Consider the following 12,518-nt stretch of genomic DNA (forward strand, 5'->3'; position numbering starts at 1 on the left):
GCATTACCGGGTGAAGTGTCATTATTGTGGTACTCTTGGACACAAAATAACGGAGTGTCGCAAGAGGATGCGTAGTGAACAGCGGAAGGATACAAAGGATACAAAGGATACACAACACCAGGAAAGAAACCGTCCAGCTTCATCGTCCAAGGTGGTTTGCTTCAAGTGTCGTGCGGAGGGTCATATCGCACCTGATTGTCCACAACTGCAGAACAGAAAATCCGGCTTCAAGAATGAACGTCGAGTCGACTCCTGTGTGGTAGAGCCTCCAGCTGGTAAATTAAGTCATCTGGGTGAGTCGTACCCATTTTATTTCGATTCCGGAGCCGAATGCTCATTAATCAAAGAATCCGTAGCTTCGAAATTTTCTGGCAAACGAACGACTGATGTAGTAATAATGCGAGGCATCGGGAATACTTGTGTTAACAGTACATCTCAGATTTTATCCACTGTATGTATTAACGGTTTTACATTGGAGATAACTTTTCATGCCCTTTCTGATAATTACTTAAAATACGATATCATGATTGGTCGTGAAATTTTGAGCCAAGGTTTTGACGTGAATGTTACACGAAACAGTGTCGATATTTGTAAGACAAAAATAGTTAACGCTTGTAGCAGAGTCGCGGAAGATGTGATCAACATTAATGAGGTCGACACTGATGTAGTTGGTAACGATAAAGATCGATTGATTTCTGTTCTCGAGAAATACAAAGAGTCATTTATTACGGGTTTTCCGCGGAATCGTGTAAATACGGGTCAATTAGAAATTCGTTTAATTGATCCCAACGTTACCGTGCAACGAAGTCCTTATAGACTCAGTGAGGAGGAGCGGGGAATAGTTCGAGAGAGGATAGGTGAACTGATCCGAGCAAAAATCATAAGACCGAGTAATTCACCATTCGCAAGCCCTTTATTACTTGTTAAAAAAAAGAACGGTTCAGATAGATTATGTGTAGATTACCGAGCATTAAATAAAAACACCGTCGCGGATCGGTACCCTCTTCCTCTCATAGCTGATCAGATCGCGAGACTGAGAGGGGCGAAATACTTTATAAGCCTGGATATGGCCAGCGGGTTTCATCAAATTCCTATTCACCCGAATTCGACTGAATATACCGCGTTCGTTACTCCTGATGGTCAATATGAATACATGACGATGCCGTTTGGATTGAAGAATGCACCGTCTGCTTTTCAGAGGGCCATTTTCAATGCCTTAGGTGATCTTGCTTATTCGTATGTTGTCGTTTATTTGGATGATGTTTTAATTATTGCCGATACGATAGATCAGGCGTTAGAAAGATTAAACACCGTCCTAGATACCCTCGTAAACGCCGGATTCTCTTTCAACTTTTCTAAATGTTCTTTCTTGAAGACGTCAGTACTTTATCTGGGTTATGTGATTCATAACGGAGAAGTCCGACCAAACCCAGGTAAAGTACAAGCCTTGAGCTCTTTGCCCGCACCAACGACTGTTACACAGCTCCGGCAATTCATTGGTTTAGCTTCTTACTTTCGAAAATTTGTTCCTAAATTCTCACAGGTAATGAAATCTTTGTATGCTCTCACTTCCGGTAGCAAGAACATAAATTGGACGGATAAACATGAAAAAATTAGGCAAAAAGTAATTTCTATTCTGACCAATGAGCCGGTGCTAATGATTTTTGACCCCAAATATCCAATAGAACTACATACGGATGCTAGTTCCGAAGGATTTGGGGCTATCCTAATGCATAGGGTCGAAGGTAAAAATAGAGTAGTTGAGTATTATAGCAAGCGGACTAGCCCTGCGGAATCTAGATATCATTCTTATGAGTTAGAAACGCTGGCAGTGGTAAACGCCATCAAGCATTTTCGTCACTATCTGCACGGTCGGGAATTTCTTGTTGTCACTGATTGTAATTCTCTGAAGGCATCCAGTGACAAGGTACATTTAAATGACAGGGTTTACAGATGGTGGGCTTACCTGCAGACTTTTACCTTTGACATTATGTATCGGGAAGGCAAACGAATGGCTCATGTAGATTTCTTTTCGAGAAATCCCGTAGATCTGGATCATCGTACGATCAACAAAATTGTAGAGAAAGAAATCAATCTATCTGAAATCTCCGATGATTGGTTGTTAGCAGAACAACGTCGCGACCCACAAATCTCTGAGATCGTCCGTAAGTTGCAAAATGAAGAGCTCGCGGAAGATATTGCGAATACGTATGAATTACGGTCTGGTACACTCCATCGGAAAATACAGAGAAAAGGTAGAACTCTTTGCTTGCCCATTGTCCCAAGGGGTTTCAGGTGGTCCGTCATTAATCATGTGCATCAGTCCATTATGCACTTAGGTTGGGATAAAACGCTTGAGAAACTATACGAGTATTACTGGTTTGAAGGAATGGCGAAATATGTTCGCAAATTCGTTGAGAACTGTCATGCTTGTCGAGTTTCGAAGGCTAGTTCAGGTAAAGTACAAGCTGAACTACATCCCATACCTAAGATCAGCATACCCTGGCATACGGTACACATGGATATAACGGGTAAATTAAGTGGTAAGAGTGACTCGAAAGAGTATATCATTGTTTTAGTTGATGCTTTCACGAAATTTGTATACCTGTATCATACTCGTAAATTAGATTCCTTTAATACCATTATAGCACTTAAGTCCGCTATATTTTTATTCGGCAATCCCTGCCGGGTAATAGCAGACCAAGGAAGGTGTTTTACGGGTAAAGATTTCCAAAATTTCTGCCAGAATAGATATATTAGACTTCACTTAATAGCAACTGGTGCGAGTAGGGCCAATGGACAGGTAGAGCGTGTTATGAGTACGCTGAAAAATATGTTAACGACGGTGGAAACGACCGGGCGATCTTGGCAAGACGCGATTGGGGAGATACAACTGGCCTTGAATTGCACTACCAATCGTGTAACCAAATCAAGTCCTCTGGAATTATTAATTGGGAAGGCAGCTAGGCCCTACGGTTTATTGTTGCCTAATAATATTGAGGAAAAGGAAGTAGACATCTTCAATGTAAGGCAACAAGCGATACGGAACATAGAGACTTGCGCCAGTTATGATAAAGACAGGTTTGACAAAACGAAAGCGAAGATAGTTAGGTTTAATCTCGGTGACTTTGTGTTACGTAAGAACGAGGAGAGAAACCAAACAAAGCTAGATCCGAAATTCAAGGGTCCATTCGTGATAACGGAAGTTTTAGAGGGGGATAGATATATTTTAAAAACTCTAGATGGCAAACGGTCATATAAGGATAGACACGACAAGTTGAGGAAGATGCCAGATGGTTGTATTCCTGCTGAGTTGGATGTCTGCGGTGATGACAGCGACGGTGATAATAACGATGCGAGCACATTGATCTCTGGGAATCATTAACGCCGCATTGTGGTCATAGTAATATACCCAGTGTAGTGTATGCGCCTTTTTATAATACTCCCAGTGTAGTGTATGCGCCTTTTATAATTCTCCCAGTGTAGTGTGTGCACCTTTTATAATTCTCCCAGTGTAGCGTATGCGCCTTTTATAATACTCCCAGTGTAGTGCTTGTATTTTTATAATATCCTCACTGGTGCCCTGCGCTTTCTATAATATCCTCACTGGTGCCCTGCGCTTATTATAATATCCTCACTGGTGCCCTGCGCTTATTATAATATCCTCACTGGTGCCCTGTGCTTTCTATAATATCCTCACTGGTGTCTTGTGCTTTTTGTTATGCATCCAACGTGGTTATGCGATTCAACAAACTGAGATCTTTGTGTGGAGTCGAAAATGATCTGTCGTGTCATTGCGGTCTGACTGGTGATTTACGGAGTGCAACTGGCACTTTGAATACAAACTATAACACTAGTTTGAGTTCTTTTTCATTTCCTTGCTTGTCAAATTTTTGAACAGAGCTTTGTTGCTGAATTGGACCCTTGACTTATTTGGAACATCTAATCGAATGGTAAATAATATCAGTTACACCGAGTCTAATGTTAAAACTCTGTATTTTAGCTGCACACGAGGACGTGTGATAGTCAGTATGGCCGTGTCGGAGATGAAATGAAAACCGGAGCCTTCCCTGTGCGATTTTGAGGAGGCCTTTTAATGCTTTAGCCCAGATTTTATCATAACTGTAATTAAGTAATTGTCATCTGTAATTGTTTGACATTTGTGAAAAGCGAAAGTGGGTTCGAGGTGACAACTGGTCGCTGAACGTAGCCACGGTCACGGGATAAACGTTTTGCCTGACGAAGGTGTGGATCGGTTGTATTGTTCTCCCTAGAAATCACATAGAATTGTACTTTAGAGATGTCGATATAATGGGACACACGTTGTATGAGGAATCAATCTCCAGACAGAAACTGCCTAGCAACGGCGTTTGGATCTTTCTCGATGTTTCCAAGGAGTATATAACAAACTTCTGACAGATATTGCCTAGCAACAACGATTGGAACCTTCTCGATGTTTCCAGCGAGAATATAACAAACAAATGCAGTCGTATTACGAAAAAGATTTTAATCAGAGAGGCATTCGTGTGATCGCCTTGGAAAGTGATACATCGAGTAATTTTTTTCCGAGTGATTCAGCAAACGTATTTTTTTGTGTTATAAAAATTGTTTAAAATTTTCCCGTTGACCGTGGATTCGTTTGAACCCCGGATCATTGTTTATAGCGTAAATTAAATTCAATATTTGTAAATTTATCAATCGTTAATTTTCATTATTCGTTAAATTAGTAAATCGTAAGATATATTATTCGTTTCTTTTATTGTTCGATAAAACTTATTATTCTTTAATCTAATTAATAATTTAATTTATCATTTGTTAATCAATCATATCATTTATAAAAATTCATTATTCATAATATTTGTAAAACCTTGTTTATTCGTGTAAATATATTCTCTGTTTTGTAAAACAATGGCTAATTCAAATGAAGAATCGTTACGCGCCTTAAATCCTAATGTTAACCCGACATATATATATGTCGGAGATAAGAGGACACCGGTGCCTTCCCTCTGAAACCTCGGGAAAATCCATAAAAACATTGTAATTAAAATCTACAGTTGTAACTAAACGATTTGCCGTCATTCTAACCAATTGTATTTGTTTGAGACTTGTGACAATGAGCTTGGGCTCAAGGCGACAATTAGTCGCCGAACGTAGCCGCTGTCAACGGGACGAACTCTCCATCTAACAAAGGCATTAAGTAATCCTATAGCTATCCTTAAAAGAAAGATTTGTAGCGGCACATGGCAGTAAACATTCCAACGGTTTCTGTCCCGTAGCTCGCCACACGCAGATCCTATTCTCCGGGCAGGATGTTTACCAGATGTCGACGCGTCTCCACAGTACGTGATCGGCTAGCCCGAGGACCGTCATAAACACTAATATCTAGTTACCTAAAATCCTTCAACAGATACACAGTCTTTGTCCCAGTTACGGGAAGACAGGAGAGACCTATTTTTCCACGAACGACGTCTCCCACTAGCAACCCTCCCTCAAGGGCGGCTAGCATCCTTTTCTAACTACCGATATGGAGATTGGCCAATTAGCAGCAATGTCAATTTCCCTTACTTTCCGAACGTAGGATGTCCCCGACGAATCCGATGATCTCGTGTCCTTAGACACACCCCGTCATGGTTTTCCTCTGGGGTATCACCGGGACGGAAAGTCATTCTCTCTTGCGACCTCACCGACAAAAAGAGATTAACGCCTTACGGTCAGTGAATATCAACACAGAATCCGACTTAGATTTTTGCGAGTGCGTACGACTACCGTCCCGTTGTCCGCGGACTCGTTATCGAACCTAAGACCATTGTCACTAGCGTCGCGAGTATGTGGTCATTGTGAGTTTGTGTCAACTCTGTAACAATTTCGTGTGTGTCAATAAAAATAACTTCAGTGTAAAAGAAAACATGGATAGCTTCAGTGAGGAATCCTTACCTGTCCCAAGCCCCCGCCACGAGGACGACTCGGGCCCAGACTCGGAACTTGACTCGACATATATATATGTCGGAGATGAAAGAACACCGGAGTCTGTAATTGAACAATTGTAGTTATTCAATCCGATTGTAATTGTTCGAGAGTTGTGATAATGAGCTTGGGCTCGAGGCGACAGTCAGTCGCCGAACGTAGCCGCGGTCACGGGATGAACGCTTTGTCTAACAAAGGTATGGAGTAATTCTATAGCTCTCCTTAAAAGAAATATTCGTGGCGACACGCGACAGTAAACATTCCAACGGTTTCTGTCCTGTGGCTCGCCACACGCAGACCCTATTCTTCGAGTAAGATGATTGCCAGATGTCGATGCGTCTCCGCAGTACATGTTCGGCTAGCTCGAGGGCCCGTTATAAATCTTAAGGTTTAGTTAACTAAAGTCCTTCAAACAGACAAACAGTCTTTGTCCCAACTACGGGAAGATAGGGGAGACATATTTTTCAACGAGCGGCGTCTTCCACTAGCAACTTTCCCTCGAGGGCGGCTAGCATCTTTTTCTAACCACCGATATGGAGATTGACCAATTAGCAACGCCAATTTCCCTTACTTTCTGAACGAAGGCTTTTCTCGACGAATCCGATGATCTCGTGTCCTTAGACACACCCCATTATAGTTTTCCTCTGTGGCATGATCGGGACGGGAAAGACATTCTTTCTCGCGATCTCATTGATGAAAGGAGTAACTCTTTACGACCAGTGAATATTACGCGTCCGACTTAGATTTTGTGAGTACGTTCATCTATCATCCCGTCGACCGCGGATTCGTTATTGAACCTAGGATCATTGTCATTAGTTTCTCGAGCACCTAACTACCGCGGTTACTTGTCCGGTTCTATAATAATCGTATTTGCACTAGTCAATGTCTTCTCCATTGCATAACGACAACGTGTAACCCAAACGAAGATTCGTTTCACGCCCCTAACCCTAATTCTAATGTAAACCCGACATTTATAATGTAAAAAATGTATATGTAATACAAAAAGAATGTAGAATATAGGTACTAATGTTTAATCTGATTTTCTGTAATTTTGACAGTTTTGTAATCTTTTATTTTTATATTTTTATATTTTCTATATCTTTGTGCTCTTGTATTTTTTATATAATTCTATATTCAAGTAACAGTATAAAAAGGATACGAAAAGTATGGAATGGCAATGCATGTAACGGTACGTGAATGTTACGCGTGCGCAAGATAACCAGGAGAGGTTGTATAGGAATCAAGAGGTCGTTGGACAAAGAGAACGTTTTTTAGCATTACGTTATGTTTAAGACATTCATATATTCTGCAGATATTAGTTCCTATCAGTATATCCACGTCGTTATTAACAAGATGTTTATGTATTTCCATTATCTTTGTTCTAAAATTCACTGTTATTTTGGGAATTTGTTAAAAAATCTCTTAATCCTTTTAGGAGATGTATCACTCTAAACTGAGATCTAAACTCAGATCACAGGTTTTTTTTTATTTTATAGATTAGATTCACAATTTGTCCAGTTTGGACATTTGGTAGAATTTTTTAGCTGTTAGATTATTATGTGGGTAGCTACCCCCAGTGGGATACCATCTTCGTGTTTGTTTGGTTGTGTCCTTTGTGAGGTCTGCTGGGTATTTCCCTTTCAGCCTTCTATCCATGTTTGAGGTGTTGATCGTTTCCGCAGCTAGCCAGTTTGGCTGTGTTCCTATTCTTTCTTTGTATTTTTCTGCGTGTCTGCTAATTTTCTCTTTGACCATTGGTATTCCCAGGTCCTTCCGTATGCCTTCGTTTCTAACGTACCATGGGGCGTTTACTATTGTTCTAAGAATTTTAGCTTGTACTGTCTCTATTTTGTTTATATGGCTCATTGCCGCTGCCCCCCATAGTGGTATTCCGTACGTCCAGATTGGTTTTATGATCGTTTTGTATATTTTTAATTTATTTTCTATGCTTAATTTGGATTTTCGACTTGTTAGCCAATGCATTTGTCTCCTTGTTGTCTGTATTTTGTCTATTATTGATTTAGTATGCTGTTTCCATGTGAGTTGTGTTTCTAGGTGGTCTAGTCCTAGGTATTTGACTTGCCTTGTTTGCGGTATGTGCGTGCCGTTCAGTAGGATGTTTGATGGTGTCTGTTTTCGCAGTGTGAGTGTAATATGGTTGCATTTATCGGGGTTTGCTTTTATTTGTTTATCTTGCAGCCACTTTTCTATTTTTGTGATATGTTCTTGTAGTAATTTGACTGCTATTTCTGGGTTAGTGTGCCTGACTAGTACAGCTGTGTCGTCCGTGAGTGTCAGTATTTTGCTATTGGTAGTTGTTGGTATGTTTTGTGTATAGTATTGATACTAAGACGCTTCCTCGCGGAACCCCTGCCTTGATGTCTTTAACTTCAGAGTATGTGTCCTTGATTTTTATTACGAAGGTTCTGCTGCTTAAGTAAGATTTTATTAATTGGTATATTTGCTCTGGAAATTGTTTCCTGATTGTTTGTAGTAGGCTTTCGTGGTTTATTTTGTCAAATGCTTTATCTATGTCCATAGAGAGGGCTGTACAGTATTGTTTGTTTTCTAATGCTAGTATTATTTCTTTAATGAGCCTGTGCATGTGCTCTATAGTGGAGTGTATGTTTCTGAATCGAAATTGGTGATCTGGTATTAATTTTTCCTTCTATATTATTGGTTTTATGCGGTTGCATATTATTTCCTCTAGTATTTTGGAAAACACAGGAAGTAGTGATATTGGTCTGTAAGATGCAGTTTGGTGTGGTTCTTTGCCTGGTTTAGGTAACATTATGTCCTGTGCTAGTTTCCACAGTTTAGGAAAGTATTGGATTCTTAGTATTGCATTGAATATTATTGTCATTAGTGTTATCGCTTTTGGCGGAAGGTTTTTCAAGATTTTACCATTGATTAGGTCGATTCGTGGTGTTTTATTGTTTTTTGTTTTCTCGATTATGTTTCTAATTTCTTGTGCTGTTGTTTTAGGTATGGTATAGTGGTTGTCAGTTGAGGTACTAGTGGTAAACGCATCCTCGTCCGTATGACATTTGGGGTTGCTGTTGTTGATATTATGTGGTATAAATATGTTTCAAAGGTGGTTGGAAAATTCTTCAGCTTGCTCTTCGTTGCTTCTTGCCCATGTGTTGTCTGCCGTCCTGATTGCTGTGACTAGTTTTATTGGTTTCTTTTTTTTTCGTGGCTTTCCATAGGGAGTAGTTGGAGTTCTCGTGAGCAGAGAGTGACTCTATGAATTTTGTGAATTCGTTATTGTTGTGCACTTTTATTTTGTTTTTTATTTCCTTTGCAAGTTTGTTTAGGTGTTTTTTGTTTTCTCGTGTTCTATGTTTTTGCCATTTTGCTTTCGCTTTTCTTTTTTCTCTAATTTTTTCAAGTATGTCTGATGGAATTATTTTTGTTTGTCTGTTGGTTGGTTCAGGTATAGTGGTTGTCCATGATGCTTCTTGGATAGTTTCTGTCAATGGTGTTACTGCCTGTTCGACGTGTTCGGGTGTTTCCAATGGGATGCTGCAACTGGTTTTGCTCTCGATTATTTCTTTAAAAATTTGCCATTTGGTTGTTCTGTTGCATAGTGTCCCTGGATTGCTATAAAGTATTAATTTGTTTCTGTAAGCAATTGGGCTGTATGCAATGAGGCTGGGTGTTATTTTTAGTTTATTTGCGTTTAGTCCCTTTGTAACTGCAAAATCGAGTAGGCCAGGTATTTTGCTCAGGTCTGTCGGCCAGTATGTCTTCCTATGGATAATATATTGAGGTTGTTGTTAATGTATTTTTCCAGGGTTCTACCTCGAGGTGTGGTAATTCTTGATCCCCATAGCGTGTGGTTTGCATTGTAGTCTCCCGTTGCGATATACTTGTCACCTAAGTGTTGAAAGTACTCTTCCCACGTTTGTGATGTCATTTTGTGTCGCGGTGGTACATATACTGCTGACAACTGTAAATGGTTGCTGCTAGTTTGTACAGTAACGGTGGTTGCTTGTATATATTCCTTACTAGCTTGGCTGTGTTAGTGGTGTTTAATGTCGTTTCTTATTATTACTGCGGTCCCTCCGTGTGATTTTCCTGAGGGATGCTTGGTATCATATATTGTGTAATACGGTATTTTTATGTAACTTTTTATAGTGAAGTGTGTTTCCGATACGAGTAGTATGTCGATATTATTATTATACAGGAATGTTTTAGTTTCTAGGGCCCTTTGTTGTAGTCCGTTAGAGTTCCATGCTGCTATTTCAAGCATGTCCATTTTTATTTTTTACTTAGCAAGTTTGTGAGTAGTTGTAACATGACTGTTGTTTGTTGTACTTGTTGCCTTAGTATTGTGTTTTTCTCACTTACCATTTTTCTTAATATCTCTGTACCTTTAATGGATTGTTTGAGCATTTCTTTGATTTCTGTATCGTCTTCGGTGTTGTTACTTTGATTCTGTTTGTTTGTGGGCGTTGTTTGTCTAATTGTTTGGGTTACTTGCGCGTAGCTGCGGTTTCCTTGGGGATCGGTGTTTCCGTTTATAGCTTTTGGTTCATTTTGTGCTTTCAATGTTGCTTAATTATCCGTTATACTTTGTTGTGGTTGGTAGTTATTGATTGATCTATTGCCAAGTGGTGGAAACTGTTTACGTTGTGATTGTTTTCTGATTTCGCATCCTTTATAGCTGGCTGGGTGGTTTCCATTACAGTTGTAACATTTTACTTCATTTATTTTCCCTACGTATGGACAGTGTGTTGTTAAATGCTTCGTATCGTATCTTGTCATATTGTTTATTGCTCTTGTTTGGTGACCAATTTTTGCTAATTCGTCACTTAATTTTTTTTGTGTTAGTTTTTGAATGTAGTCCTCTTATAACTATTTCGTAGCTCCTTTCCGTTTTGAGCTGGTATGTGTGGTACACAGCGTTTTTTCTTTTAATTCCTTTATCACTTTCCTATAATTTTCTGGGGTGTTTATTTGAATTTTTACTTGTTCTAATTTTGTTTGTTTTATTGTGTAGTTTTCCTTCCCAACTATATCGTTTAGTCGATCAATAAGCGGGTCTATTATCTGGGCGTCGACAAATATTGGTGGTGGTTTTGTAGTTTGCGTTGATTTAGTTGTGTTTTTGGTTGTTGGGTCGTCTATTTCTTCCGTAAGTGAGCTGAAGGAGTTTCTTAATGGTAATTCTTGCAGCCATCGCTGCTTTTCTGTATCTGAATTTCCTGTTATTTTTCGTTTCTTGTTATAACTTGCCACCTTCCAGCTTTCATCCTGTTGGGTTAATTCGTTATTGGTAATATTCTCTTCATTGTTTGGTATTGTTTCCATATCAACTTCGTTTGTAGCTGAGCATTCCTGTTCTTCGTTTATTGGTTGGCTTGGTTTTGATATGTTTGTTGTTTTATTTATGTAGTATTATTCGTCTTTGTTAATTATTTTTATCGGTGGGATGTGCTTTTTCATTTTAGTTTTGCTTGTAGTCTTCTTAGTAGAAGACCACGAGTTTCCACCATTTAGCTATGGGCGTTGCCGTTCGTAATTTTCTCTTGCCCACTTGCCGCACTTTTTCTGAAGCACTGTTTTACACGTCCGTTTAGCTCGGTTGCTCTGGCAGAACTCGATTTACAACATTGAGAACATTTATATCGAAAATTCTTTCTCGCATGAAGCTTCTGTATTAATACAAAAGGCACGAATTAAGATATATGATTGTTCACAAGTATTAGAGCACTTTCTGATCTTATAGATTTTATAGAAAATGTGATACATGATTGACCAAGATTATTAAGAAAATGAAGTTTACATCCGTATGAGATTAACGATCCGAAACACACACTTTGTGCAAATTCGTGACAGTTGGAGGAAAAGTAATGAATTAACGATTATGTGACAGCAATTAAAATCCGTCGATCTAAGGTCTTTATTAAATTAAATAGTTCAAAATCGTTTACATATTAGGTGATCCCATAAGTTTTTGTGTATATATTTCATGTGTCGATTTCTAAACATACGGCGATAAGGGACCAATGCACTTGAGCTTAGCTGATCGAGAACAGGCTAGAGTAGATCTTCGTGGGCATAAGATCGTAATATAGTGAACACAGTGACTTCTAACAGTAAAAAATCACGAGTGAAATGCGTATCCATTTTCGACATCTCATGTTATATGAATTTCGGAAAGAAAGTTCGGTAACAATTGCCAGGAAAAACATATGTGCTGTTTACGGAGAAAATGCGCTTTCATCTCGCACCTGTAGGAAGTGGTTTCAACGTTTTAGAGCTGGGAATTTCTGTTTAGAAGAGGAGGTACGCTCCGGGCGTCCTCCTCAGACAGACGGAGATAAAATTCGGGATCTTGTTGAAAAATCACCAAGTTTGACAGTTCAAGAGATGTCAAATGTCCTGAAAATACCTAAGACAACGATTCATAGGTGTTTAAAAAAAATGGGGATGGTGTCAAAGTTGAACGTTTGGGTCCCCCATGAACTTACGGAACGGAACCGTCTTGAACGAACGACAGCGTGCATGTCATTAATTGCGCGTAATAAACGTGAACCATTCCTTAA

This window comes from Bombus vancouverensis, unplaced genomic scaffold (assembly GCF_051014615.1).
Source record: "Bombus vancouverensis nearcticus unplaced genomic scaffold, iyBomVanc1_principal scaffold0067, whole genome shotgun sequence".
In the NCBI taxonomy this organism is placed as follows: domain Eukaryota; kingdom Metazoa; phylum Arthropoda; class Insecta; order Hymenoptera; family Apidae; genus Bombus; species Bombus vancouverensis.